The following is a 15,717-nucleotide window of genomic DNA, read 5'->3' as shown; positions in this document are numbered from 1 at the left end:
TCTTAGTCATCACAGAGAATAGTAAGGAAAAGCAATGGGTTCTTAACAATGGCCCCTTTTTCATGGGGGGCAGAGGACTATATATCAGGGACTGGGAACTGAACTTAAACCTTTCAAGGCCCCTCTGGAAGAAGTCCTCATTTGGTTGTGCCTGTATAACCTTCTAAGGGAATACTAGAATGAAGAGACCTTTCAGATGATTGGTAATAAGTTAGGTTTTTATATCAAGTCAAATGAAGCCATTGAGAAAAAATATTTCAGTACATATGCAAGAATATGCATAGGCCGGAAACGGCATTTCCCTCTGCCTGCATGGCTAGAAATTAATACTAATGCAAGATGCTATACATAGCAATTTGAGGTTGAAGATCAACTCGAAAAATGCATTGTGTGTAATAAGGAAGGCCACTTAGAGGAGACATGTATGATTGGCCCTAAGGGTAAGTTTGTATCCTCTTCATTGAAGGATACTGTGGCGAAACATGCAGATGAAGAGAAGGAGAAGAGGAAATCCAAATCTATGGGCAAAGGGGCTTCCCATTCCATGGCAGTGCAAGACATTAAGGACAAGGGGGGTAATACAGAGATGGAACATTTGGAGGCTTCTAATGATGTGGATAGAATAACAAGTCAGATTGAAGTTGTTAACCTAGTGGAAGAAACTCTAAACAAAGTTGAAGCTACTACGGTGGTTTTATATGTGGTAGTGGTAGAGTCCCAATTGGAGTCGAGTGTAGAGGAAATTAGACATTTAGAAAAGTCTCAAGTTGTTAATATTAATAATGTTGAAAGGATAGGTGGGGTAGAGGAGACAGATGATTCGGCTTGGGAGGATGAGGAGGAGGATTGGGGTTTTTTTGATGAAGAAGAGATTACTGAGAGCCACACTATTAATCAAACAGATTCTTTGCTTGCGAAAGCATTTCTAGGTGAGAAGAAGTCTAGAGGAAGAAAACACAATAGGATTCGGATTGCGATGGTAGGAAAATCAAAGGGTCAAAGCAAACTCATAGTAGGGAAGGGGGGGGGCCTTCTTGAAGAGAAATGAAACTCATAAGTTGGAATGTCAGGGGTTGCAATGCCCTTGACAAACATCATCTAATCAAGCAAAGTCTTGAACAGATGAAACCAGATTTGATATGCTTACAAGAGACTAAATTGAATATGGAGAAGGCAGAGGGGTTGTTGAGAGCTTGGCGATCTTGATCAAGTGTCTTTTCGAGTGTTGTTGGTCCCTCAAGTGGTCTTGGTATTTTATGGAATCCTTCTCTTGTTAATGTGGAGGAACTCATAAAAAATCAAGCCCGACAACTATGCAAAATTCATGCTAACAACCTTAATTGTGACTTCTTTCTCATCAATGTCTATGGCCTGATGAAAGATAATCTATAGTTGGAGACATGGAAACAATTGACAGTTGTCTTGAGTAATCTGCCACAGGAATTGGTGATTCTTGGGGTGACTTTAATGCAATTTTAGATTTGTTAGACAAGAAAGGAGGCAATGGGAATGTTACTACAACTCAGGTTGGATTCCAGAACTTTGTTTTTGAGAATGGCCTGAGAGAAGTTAAAACTAATAAAGGTGCCTTCACTTGGTCTAATCGTAGAATAAGGAGAAATCATATTGCTAAAAAATTAGACATATTTCTTTTGGGAGGTAATTGGGCTGCCAGATCACTCATCTTTGAGGTTGGGGTCAAATCGATTTCCACATCGGATCATTTTCTAGTTGAACTCCTAGTATGTTTTGATAGCGTCCCAATTAGATGTCCCTTTAAATTTGAAAAAATGTGTTTGAGGGATTTTGGGTTGCAAGAATTGATTAAAAATTGGTGGGATGAACCGTCGTTGGTTTTTGGTTCAAAGGCTTTTCAGTTTTTCAAGAAACTGCAATTCCTCAAAGGGAAATTAAAAGAATGGAATCGGGTGAAATTTGGGAACATCTTTGTTGATAGGGATACATTAGAAGTGGAAATAGAATCAATTTATAAGGACATCATTGATCATGGTATGTCATTGGACTCTTATAACAAGGAGAAGAATCTGAAAACTAGATATAATGAAATTTTAGCTAGAGAGGAGTTGTATTGGAAACAAAAGTCTCGGGAAGGATGGCTGAAGGAAGGTGATAGAAACATGAAATATTTTCACAATTGGGTAAAGGTTAGGAGATATTGAAATAAAGTGACTTCTATTAGAAGCATGGAGAATGCATTGTTGGATAAGGTAGAAGACATTAACAAGGAGGTTGTTGATTTCTTCAGTGGACTTTTGACAAAGGATTCTGTAGACGTATAAAAATGACCATATTCCTAAATGAATATTTTATATTCATTTCTCTATTTAATTGAATCCAATTTAATTAAATTATCCACATTCCTCTATTTAATTAAGTAAATTACTCAATTTATTTAAATTAAATTCACTATACCCATTTAATGAATAAATCATTTTATTCAATTACATCTCCCTATCCACTTTTAATTAAATTCAAATTTAATTAAATAGTTTTCCTACATTAAATAAATCTAATTTATTTAATTACAACCAAATTGAATGAAATTCATTAAATTCAATTAAATCCTATTATCCCTCCATCCACTTGCATTTTCCTACATCTCCCACTTGCCTTCCTAAACCCCTTTCTAATCCCTTCTAGACTCTTCTAATCGCTTCTAATTAGCCTAACCCATCTTCTAAACTTTGTCACATCCATAAGCAAGGGGAGGTCAATTCTCAATTCCTCAAAGTCTTTGATAACCATTAAAGGCTTCAAGCCTTCAACCACTTAATTCCCCAAAGTCTTCATAACCATTAATGGTTAACTCAAACCCTCTTACATGGTTAAATTATTTATTTTAACTCAACCTTTATCCAACCCAAGGGTCTCATCAGGCCTTTAATGCTTTGACCATGATTATCTCTTAATCATTTGCACAAGGGTTTATCCCGGGATTAACTCTTAATCCAATGGGTAATCTTAACTTAGACTTGACCCTTACCCTCTAGATAACCATAAGGTCTTCTCAGGCATTTAATGCCTCCAACCCCTTCTCTCAACCCAACCCTATGTTGACACTTGTCACCATTTCATTGGTGCCAATTACAAACATGGATCCCCAACTTTCAAACTCAACCCTTAATCAACTCTTTCAATCCTGACCATCCATTGCCCTATTTTTGCTATAAATAGAGCTCTCATTCCTCCATTTTAAATCATCCTCTAAATTTGTAGTATCACACTTATGCTCAAATACATTCAAGATTTCATATCATTTTTATGCTCATCATTTTAGCCTCTTTTAAATCAGGAACTAGTCTAAATATGCATGTTTAGAATAATTTCTTTATCATTTTAGCTCAATCATGGACTAATATATCATGTTAGGATAGTATTTATACTAACCTTGTCATCTTATAATCTAGTTTATTGCATTTCTAAGATCATGCATAGCTTAGGATGCATCTCATACTAAAATCTATCAAAACATCCCTCGTTCTTGCATTTGCCATCCCTAAACCATTTTGCTCAATGATTTGAGAGCAAAAACATTGGTTTGAGGGACATTGTGAGATAGAGAACCATGGGACCAACCTTGGGAAGCTGAGTAATACTTTATTACTCCATAGCTTGCACCAAGAAGTCCTGTGTGTATGTGTGGACATGTATTTTGGAACATTTTTCACATATTGAGTTCTATCAACCCGTTTTTCTCACATACATTTCTGGCGCCCACCGTGGGGCCCAACCCCATATATCAAATCGGTTTTTAAAATTAACCACTTTTGCAAGTCCGCGAGAAACAAGAATCAGTGCGTGGGAAACATTCCCTAGGGCATGTGGTTAACAGCCTAGCGCGTCTCGCTTACTGTTTAGCGCGTGGGGTCTACACTCTAGTGCGTAAAGTCCTTTTTTTAGCGCATGACTTCAACTAATATTTTCCTGTAGGTCTCAGCACGGAAGAAAAACAAAGTCGCGCATCTAAAAAATAGATTGGCGCGTCGGGTCTGTTAGATAGCGCATCCAGTTAACTATCTAGCACGTGGAGTCCACCATCCAGCACGTGAAGTCCATCTTTTAGCGCATGAAATCATTACTTTTCCTATAGGTCTTAGCGCGGGAGAAAAACAGAGCAACACTTTTGACGCACAAAGTAGTGCATCCAGCAAACAGTGTAGCGCATTTAGACATAATTTTAGCGCATCTAGGTCATATTGTAGCGCGTATAGTCCTTTCTGTAGCACATCATAGACAGAAGACAATTAAAATTGTAACCGAAATTAAACTTAGACTTGTAGAAGTCCACCAAAATCCAGAATTCTTCTTTTTTTTTCTAACTATTCGATTGGAATTTTGCAGGGCTCTGACAATTTCTTGCAGGTAGAGCTAAAAATTTTCTTTTATCGATTTCTTTTGTTGACCACCAAAGATCAGAATTTTGCTTTGTTGACCAAATTATTTTCCTAAATTAGAAAATCATCGCTATGAAGGATTAAAAAGAACATCATGCTTGTTGGAGCAACATCTCCAAATAGAAGTTAGCAAAACATTGTCTTAAAGGCTAAAAAGAACAACTTGATTTCCTTGTCTCAAAAGTGGAAGGAATATGCTCTCCCTTTAACTGGGTGATCAAAAATCCAGACCACTCTTAAAAAGCTTTCTTTACTTCAAACAACAAAACATTTAGCAGGCCTGCCTTCCCGAGGAGTTGGAATCAACTCTTAAAGCCGTTTATGACTGGTGTGAAGGGAACGACCTAAGTGGGGAACGACTTTGATGCCAAGAATTCCAACCCACTATAATCAAACATGGAAAGTGATGAAAGTCCTTTTCGATGGTTGCGCGCAACGATTAGCCTTCCCCCAGTATCCTTGAGATACGTAAAGCTTTTGTTGTAAAGGTTGGGAAGTTTCCTGAGGGAGTTTATCACTGACGGTCGAACGGGAAGCCTGATTACGAACCATAGAAATAGAAGCTTTGAACCGAGTCAGTAACCAAACATTTATAACATCATAGTGCAAGGGTGGGGAAGAATTCGCCCCCAAGATTACTCACCATATATCTCCCAAGATAACTACTCAACTGTGAAGCGATTCACTTTGGGTTACTTTCTGGCAAAAGGCAAAAAAATGGGCGCCCTCTAGGGGGTGACATGGCTGTTTGAGCTGACGGAGTATCGAGACTAGTGGGCTATGATGTTATTTATGACCCTTGACTAAAGAGTCTTTCTGAAGTGTATTATTTGTATCAAAACCTGTTAAAACATTGAGGATTTGAACACATCCTCACAGAACATCCACTTTTTGTTAGATTAGGCAAAATGGTTGTACTTTTTGTGCCGTGCTTGCATTTACTACTTCAGAGAATCATCCATCAAACTTGAAAATTTCACAACAAAAGTTCAAAATTTGAAAAAAAATCAAACACAAGAAAAATCATGGCAGTTTAGCGCATAAGAGCAACCTCTTAGCGCGTGCGGACTTTCTATTAGCGCATCCAAACATCAAAGTAGCGCGTCGGTTCTGAACAGTAGCGTTTCATCTCAAAGCAACAAAGTGTGAAATTATTTAGCGCATCAAAGAAACAGTCTAGCGCGTGGAAGCATCAGCTTAGCGCGTGGAGGTTAAACATTAGCGCATCAGGTTCACAGGTTAGCACGTTGCAGGCCCAGGGTAGCGCATATATTTTTCAAAACAAATAGAAAACATTTTTGAACATCAAAATTTTAGCGCGTGTCTGGGGGCAGTCTAGCGCGTGTGGTCATTATTTTAGCACGTAGAGTAAATTTTGTAGCGCATGTAGTCTCTGTTTTAGCGCGTGATCCAAAACACAAAAACAGAGGGCAAAACAGTGAGGAATTTTAAAATTTTCAAAAACATTTCCCGAAGCCTTCTCCATCAAACATCATTTTTCATCAAACAGAGTAGCGAAAACAAACCGTTAAGACTATTTCTTAAGCTAAATTTGTGTCAAAACAAACATTGTAAAATCCTAAACGAATCGCACGATAAAACATGTCTATCTTATCATAATCTGGAAACCTCATCATTTGTATCAACAAAATCCTTTACCATCTTACGGATTTTATCTCACAAAAACACTTGTTTAAAAATTTTCAAGTTGTCAAATCAAGTTTCCATATTAGGAAGCTTTTATCCATATCATTTGACACACTTTGTCGTGAAGGGGCATCTAAACCTTCACTCTGATAAAGTAAAATTTGAAAATTTTCAAACAAGATCAACTGAATCCACACAAATCAAAAGGAAACCATTGATCACTCATACATGACTAATCCTCATATTCTGAGAAGAAAGAACCTTTATCATAACATCACGTTGAAGAAACAACAACCTAGTTTTTCCAAATTCATCAAGAGAAACAAGTTCTTATACATCAATCGCCAACTCTTCAAATCTCATCTGGTATTCCTTCATCACGTCAAACATTATATCCAAAACAAATCCAACTAATTTGACAAAGAACCCTTGAAGACAAAAGCATACTGTCAAAAGTCTGCTTTTAATCAAACCATAAACCGCAGCAGAAAAATCAATCCAACATTCTTGCCCGACGAGTGTATCACTTATAACATATCTCGACCAGAGCCACCCACCCCCAAGCAACATATCAACGAGGCTTTTGTCCCTTTCATCATTGAGAGTTTCTACTAAAATGCCTGTTACTCGCTCTCAAAGAAACAAACAAAGCGAGACACATGCTGAGTCTAGTATGAATCGAAGATTGTCAAATCCTTTTGAAGTTCCACCCTTAGAAGAACCTGAAATTACTGAAGCACTTCTTCAGGAATGTCAGGAAAACCCCTCATTTCAAAAGCTTGTAGAAAGGCTCATGGAAAATGACAAAGAAAAATACGTGCTCATGCTTACAAGTAAAGGCGTTAAACTTCCCGAAGATTTAGACTCAAACATCTTTAAAACTAGATTTCGACAATATGCATATCAAGAACAACAAAGAGAAGAAGAAACCCGTAACTTTGAACAACACATACCTGAGCAACACATTCCAGAACAACGCATACCAGAAATGCGTATACCCGAACTAGAAACACCACAGCAAAATATACCATTTACCACACCTTTTCAGCTGAGAACAAATACAAGGGAAAAACTTTTCCCTCGACAAGACAATATACCTTTGGTTGCCCTTACTCAACAAATGCAAATGTTGCAAAGGAAAATACAAGATATGCAACAAGGGACAACAGTGCGGTACTCTTTAAACGAAATCTGTCCTTATCCATTTGACAGAAGATTGAACATGGTGCCTTTTCCTCCAAACTCAGACGTTCCCAAATTTGATAAATATGATGGGAAAAGTGATCCCTGTGATCATGTTCAAGAATTTTGCACAATGAGCCTTGAATTTGCTCATGATGACACCTATTTGATGAGGTTATTCCCCAGAAGCTTGGGAGGGCAAACTATGGAATGGTTATCCAAAATTACACCGCCTGTCAGATCATTTGATGAATTAGTTAACAAATTCATAACCCAATATTCCTACAACATCCAACATGCCATAACCATGCTAGATGTTTGCAACACCAAACAAAAGAACAATGAAACATTCATGATATTCCTTCAACGGTGGCGACGTATGGTATCCAGATATCCTTGAGATATTCTCGAGAAGGAGAAAATGGAAATCTTCATCGATAACTTGAATAGTGAAATGAGTTATAGACTAAAACTTCAATGTATACCATCTTTCGATAAATTAATTGAGAATGACATTCAAGTAGAAGAAGCATGTGTCAAAAAGGGAACACTCAAATTCTACAAGGAAGGAACAAACTCATCAAACTATAATAACCAAAACAACACCAACCTTGACAAATCTCGATTTTGGACTCGAAACAAAAACGAAGGCAACAATGAATCATATGATCCCAAATCTAAGCAACCAATGCTCACATTATCCGGAAATCCTCAAAACACAAAAAAATCCTAAAACTGCTAATTCAAATGCTCACACATATGCACCAAACACCGACCAAGGACAACTCAACACAAACAACACCAATGATACTCAAAGCAAAAACATGAATCCAGGACCTAACAACAATTCACACAACAACACAAACAATTTCCAAAAGGGTATCTTCACACCACTGGCGCAATCACTAGAATCAGCGTTCAGAGAACTTTTGGCACACAAGATTCTTTCTTTGCCTCCAATCAACAACTATGAACCCCAAATCAAACCACCTTGGTGGAATGATTCACACTATTGTGATTACCATCGTAACAAGGGTCATTAGACGAACGATTGCATGAGGTTAAAACACGTGGTGCAAGATATGATTGATTGAGGTGACTTAACCATAGATGGTCTCAAAACAAATAGTGATCATGGAGCCTTTAAAAACCCTCTTCCAAATTACAAAGATGGAGCTTCAACCTCGAACGATACACGTGGAGCTCATGTCAACCATATCTACAACAACACCATAAATCACATATCAGCTAAAGAACATCAAGTAAATGTCATCACCATCAGAAATAAGCGTGATCATGAATCTGTCAATGTAACAACCCAAACTCAGAAATATGTCTTGAAAGGACATACTGCACCTACAACTATCACACCAAAAATCCAATATGACTTGGTTAGCCAACTACGTAAAACTCCAGCACAGATATCTATACTAGAATTGCTGAAACTATCACCAAAGCACAAAGACATATTAGAACAAGCGCTATTGGAAACCGATGTACCTCAAAATTTGGATACAGACAGATTTCAAGCCATGGTCGCCCATATGACTGGACCTCATAACCTCACCTTCTCAGAACATGATGATGCTTCCTTAATCCATCCGCATAATACTCCTCTCCATATTGAAGTCATTGTTTGCAAACACCGAGTAAAAAGAGTCTTAATAGATGGAGGAGCCAGACTTAATATATGTACTTTAAAGCTTATCCATGCATTAGGCTTCTTAGAAGAATCTATTGATCCCTGCAAAAAGATCACCATAAAGGCATATGATGATGAGGAAAGGTCCTCTAAAGGAACTGTGATATTACCCATCCAAGTAGGACCAATACAAAAGGATACTATATGTCAGGTCTTAGATATTGATCTCACCTACAATATTTTGTTAGGATGACCCTGGATACATGAAATGCAAGCAGTACCTTCTACATATCACCAGTGTGTCAAATTTCCTTATGACAGACAAGAGGTCTCCATATCTGCTGATCACAATCCATTTCAACATTGCAATGCAATGGGGGCAGCCCAAGACAGTTTGGTTCCTCATAATAGAGAAAAGCAGTGATCTTCAACATCAGATCAACAAACAGCAAAATCCAACTCCTTATGGGGAGATTTCAAATAGAAAATGCAAATCAAAGACCAAGGTATAGGAGAATACTCTTTGGAGCCTTTATGTTTGGCCAAATTGCCAACATCACCTAGATCTCATGGATTGCCTACTACATCAACACATCTGGTCACTCAGCCCATCACCAAATTTGATGGTACCTTCATCCAATTGGGCACTCTGGCACACAAATCAAAAGACAAGAATATTCTTAGCTGGTTATACAAAGATGAGAAAGAAGATAATAGAGCAACCGCTCTGGATATTGTTCTACCTACACACCTATATGGAAAAGGATACTTAATCATGCAACAAATGGGATATGACGGTAAAGGACCTATTGGGAAATGCAAGGAAGGAGTCACTGAACCTATAAATCTTCCTTCACAACCCAATAGAAGCAAAGCAAGCTTGGGTTGTGAGCTCACCTTCCTATTAAAAAGGCCACCCCACCTAACTACAAAACCTCAATGGAAAGTAAAGACGAAGTACAAAGAAGAATCCTGGCAGGAAGCACTTTTTGAATTAGCAGAAATAATTCGCAAGGCACGGGAACATCAAGATCAGAAGTTACATCAGGAAAAGTTTCTAAAACACAAAAGGGCCATATCTGTAGTGGTAGCTCATATTCAAATACCTATATCTCAAGAACAAATAAAATCATCTCCGGATACCTTTGTTTCTCCTCGAGGAAGCACAATCTATGAACAAATACAGAAAATAGAAGATGGATCTGACACAGAATCAACAAAAACTATCAAAATGGTATCTATCATCAAAGATTTATTTTCACCATACAACATACCAGTTTACAGCACTGATAGAATCTGGGATGATGCCTCAGAGACTGATTCCAATGAATATGAATGGGGTACCTGCTCCAATGCTATTACAGATATCCCTAATGATACTGATTCTATATCTCTATCTCAAGAAGAACATAACGCAAGAGATAGATCTCTTGAATTTGGACCACAGAATATCTATGACGCCAAGGAAAGTGAACAGAAACATTATGAACAAGTCTATGTGGAAGATAATGCCATCGAAGACCTCGACGAAATCCTAGACTTCTTTAAAACCAAGAACAATCACGATGAAAACTCTGTCCTAACACTCACAGTAGCTGAACTTGATCCACCTAATGATTCCTTACCACTTGTCTTTCCTGACCTTATCGACTGGGATGAACCTGAAATCCATGATCTACCAATTTTCCCAGATGATGAATCTATTATCCATTACCTATGTATCATAAATCCGGAAACAGGCTCTACCAGAGAACAAAGTAACGATGTCTGCAAACCAGGGAGTGCCAAGTCTCTCAGTCGCAAAAATGAACCAAATAAAAGATTTGATGCTGAAAACCAGTCAATGGCAGCTCTAGATCACAAAAAAGTAAAAATAAAGGACGCATTTGAGGGTGAAAACCTTTTTAAGGCACCTAACGATGGGAGACTTGACACTCTTCCTGAGCACTTTCATGAGTGATCACCCATATTGATTGAGCCCACTTAATCAATCAACATTGGTACCACGGAAGCAGTCCGAAACCTACACCTTGCAGAATCTCTGACAAAGGAAGAAAGATCAGCATTCATCATTTTCTTTAAAGAACAACAAATTAACTTTGCTTGGTCATATGCTGATATGCCTGGAGTGGATCCACACTTAATCATGCATCACTTATCCATCTCTTCAGGAGTTAAACCAATCAAGCAAAAGTTACAAAAAATGAATCCATAGGTGGCACTCATGGTCAAAATGGAACTAAAGAAACTATTAGATGTCGAATTCATCCGACCCATTGACTATGCAGAATGGATTTCCAACATTGTTCCAGTATCAAAACTAGATGGTAGTATCAGAATATGTACTGACTTCAGAGACATCAACAAAGCTTGTCCAAATGACGACTTTCCTCTGCCCAATATCAACATAATTGTAGATCTCACAGCAGGCCATGCAATGCTCTCACTAATGGACGGTTTCTTAGTCTATAATCAAATCAAAATAGCCCCAAAAGATCAAGATAAAACCGTGTTCACCTGTCCTTGGGGAACGTACTGTTGGAATGTTATGCCTTTTGGCTTAAAGAATGCAGGGGCCACCTATCAAAGAGAAATGACCACAATATTCCATGACATGATGCATACATTTATGGAAGACTATGTGGATGATTTACTTGCTAAATCCTTCACCAGAGTAGAACATCTCAACATCCTAACAAAGATCTTTGATCGATTGGAGAAATTCCAAGTCAGGCTCAACCCTAAGAAGTGTGTCTTCGGGGTTACATCAGGCAAGTTACTAGGCTACATTGTCTCAGCTAAAGGTATTGAAGTAGATCCAGCAAAGGTACAAGCCATTATGGACATGCCACCACCAAAGGATATCAGTCAACTCAGATCTCTACAAGGATGACTTCAATCAATCAGGCGATTCATCGCTCAACTAGCAGATAAAAGTCTACCATTTAACCATTTACTACACAAAAATGTACCATTCAAATGGGAGACCAAGTGTGCAGAATCTTTTTACCAAATCAAACAGTACCTGATGAATCCACCAGTTCTAGTACCACCAGTCACAGAAAAGCCTCTTATCCTATATATCTCAACAACAGATATATCGCTGGGGGCACTATTGGCACAAGAAGATCAACAAGGGAAGGAACGCGCCATATATTATATCAGTAGGACATTGAATGACTATGAACTCAACTATACATTCATTGAAAAATATTGCCTAACAGTGGTCTTCACATCTCAAAAGTTCCGACATTATATGCTAGCACACACCATTAAGCTAGTCATAAAAATTGATCCTCTCAAATATCTACTCAGCAAGGCAGCTCTTACAGGCCGATTGGCTAAATGGGTCATGATTCTCAGTGAATTTGACATCCAATACACAGAAAGATGAGCAATCAAAGGACAAGCAATTGCAGATCAGTTGGCTGAAGCACCGCTACCAGGCAAACACACCATGGAGATTGAATTTCCAGACAGGGACATTCTTGCTCTTTCTACTAAACAATGGACCCTATACTTTGACGGATCCTATACACAACATGGTTCAGGTGCTGGCATTCTGTTCATCACTCTTGAAGGACACACTATACCACGATCATATAGGCTTATGTTTCCATGCACAAATAATGTGGCTGAATATGAGGCATTGGTTATAGGTATCAAAATGGCAGTAGAATGGAAAATCACAGAGTTAAAGGTCTATGGAGACTCACAACTAGTCATCCATCAAATCAACAACGACTATCAGACAAAGGATGACAAGCTACTACCCTACAAGCGAATGGTGGATGACTTCAAACAATATTTTGTGCACATCACCTTCGAACAAATACCAAGGTTAAACAACAAAGCAGTTGATGCAATGGCTACTATCGCTTCATTACTACAAATTCCAGCACAACAGAGTTGTTACGAGTTCTTGGTAGAGCAACTGTTATCCCCCGCCTATGACCACTTTGAATCCCATGTTATCTATGCCTTGACTGGTTCAGATTCTCTGTTATATGGACCAATATACGACTACCTCAAGCACAATATATTACCAATTGACCAATCCCATAACCAAAAACGTAACTTTATCCGACAAGCTGCTCGTTATACCTTTACCGCTGATACTTTGTATCGTCGAGGTCTCGATGGTACTCTTCTTCGTTGCCTTGATCGTAATGATTCCGATTCTGCTTTACACGAGCTTCACGAAGGTATTTGTGGCACGCATTCAAGTGGTACTACTCTTTCCAAAAAGCTTTTAAGGATGGGATACTACTGGCCTACAATGGAGAAAGACTCATACCACTTCGCTAAGAAATGTCCTAAATGCCAGATCCATGGTAATCTGATACATGCACCAGCATAGGAACTGCAGCCATTTACAACATCCTACCCTTTTTTTAGTGGGGACTAGACTTAGTTGGCAAAATTCATCCTTCATCTTCAAATGGACACAAGTTTATTATAACATCAATAGAATACTTTACCAAATGGATAGAAGCAGTTCCCATGACCACAATGACTGGGAAACAAATTGCCTCTTTTATCCTCAATTATCTGATCTGCAGATATGGTATTCCAAGTTCAATCATCACAGATAATGGTCGGCCTTTCAAAAACCAAGATGTCCAAGAACTATGTGAAAAATTCAAAATCCAACATAGGTTCTCTACACCATACTACCCATAGGGAAATGGTCAAGCGGAAGCATCTAATAAGACAATACTGAAAATCCTCAAGAAAATAGTGAATGATGTAGACAAAGATTGGCACATACAACTCAATCCAGCACTTTGGGCATACAAAACCAATATCCGCACACCTACAGGAGCAACACCATACTCTTTGGTATATGGGTCAGAAGCCATTTTGCCCCTGGAGGTAGAAATCCCATCTCTCAGAGTATCTTTGAAAGGCTTAATCCCAGATGAAGAATATCGAGTTAACCGACTGCAAGAACTTAAACTATTAGATGAAAGATGTCAGCATGCTTATACTCATCTCAAAGCATATCAGCAACGCATGTGTAGGAGCTACAATCACAAGGTCATTCCCCGCAACTTTAAAGTTGGTGACCTAGTCCTCAAAGAAAATCCAAGAAATCAGCAAGATCGAGAAAAGAAAGGGAAATTTGAACCTAATTGGTTGGGTCCCTATGTTATCATATTAGTCTATGGATCAGGTGCCTATCAGCTAACAACTTCAGAAGGAGATGTGCTCGACGAACCAACTAACAACATCCATCTGAAGAAATACTACACTTAAGTAGCCTAGTGCACGGAAAAAGCCAAAACAAGCAAAAAAATAAAAAAATCCAGAAAAAAGCAAAAACAAAGTACAATAAAAACAAATGGTGAAAACCTGGTAAATAGGCGCTCTTGTGAAAGAATGGCTCCTGTATCTATCTCCATACCATTTTATCCATACAAACACTATCGGCCATCGCCCAACACTTAGCAAATATCCATTCAGGACATACTTAGCGTAGTCACTATCCTGGTATATGCATATATATCCTCTTACCACAAATACACCATGGCTTGGAAATTACTGTACATATTCACATCAAGAGGCACACTCAGCTAGGGGCATTCAAATCGTCTAAATAGTGCAAACATTCAAGACATCAAGGCTATTCGCAAAACTCAAAAGCATGACATTCAACAAACCAAAAACTACGCTTCATTGCAAAACAAAACAATTTACAAAAATACCAAGGATGGATGATTTTCTGAAGTACTGAATGTTGCATTATCACATAAAAATCTTAACTAGTTTTGCATTTTGAACTTTTAGAATTATTGGATTCTTCCTTGTCTCACTAAATGCTTCAAAGCTAGAGATCATGAGGAACTTCCAATATTTTCTTAGTCTTGTATCTGGGAGGCGATCACTTGTATTGTTTGAATACTTGCCTCAAGACGTGATACGTCGAATATCACTAAAGGCCTGATTCCACTTCACGCATACAAATGATCTAATCTTGTCTGTTTACGCAATACGCACTCAGGTCATCTAGGTTCAATTATACCTTGACGCTTATGCTATCTTGCAAAATCAAACATCATGTAAATTTTTTTCAGGTCATTATGGTTCAATTATACCATTATGCTTGTATAAATTTTCAACATATCCTAAACAAATCAATGCTCAATGATGATACCTAAAAAGAAAGCAAACAACATATGGCTATATCGGATGACAAATACAGAATGAGGATGCTACCAAAACCATAGTTGCATATCATTTTACAAATTAGTTGCATATCATTTTACAATTAGTTGCATATCATTTTACAAATTAGTTGCATATCATTTTACAATCAGTTGCATATCCTTTTACATTTAGTTGCATATCAAATCATACATCTCATTTTCAAGATACATCTCACAACATATAAAAGCATACATCCTGCATCATACATTATATCATATATTTAAGCATTGCATCATCATAAAGAAATAACCCACATAACATGCATCCATATAAACACACCACATGATCAAAGACAATGGTGCCGTATATATATATATATATATATATATATATATATATATCTCAAAAATGATCAACAGGTACAAAATGTATCAACACTGTGTCCAGTACAAAGAATAACAATGATAAAAAATACAACAGAGACCACGTCTCTCAAGTATGACTATCCTTTGACAGAGATGGTCTAGCCCCAAATGCACCCGCCCCTGGATCTCCAGGAGGGTCCTATCTCGGTGGCCCTGTAACACCTTGACTCTTAGACCGCGACCCAGTATCTCGAGATCGACTAGATCTTGACTATGCAAAGCTCTGTACTCGCCGGTCCCTGGGTACCGCAGCCTC

The sequence above is a fragment of the Cryptomeria japonica genome, chromosome 3, assembly GCF_030272615.1.
Source record: "Cryptomeria japonica chromosome 3, Sugi_1.0, whole genome shotgun sequence".
In the NCBI taxonomy this organism is placed as follows: domain Eukaryota; kingdom Viridiplantae; phylum Streptophyta; class Pinopsida; order Cupressales; family Cupressaceae; genus Cryptomeria; species Cryptomeria japonica.
This window is presented reverse-complemented; position numbering follows the sequence as displayed.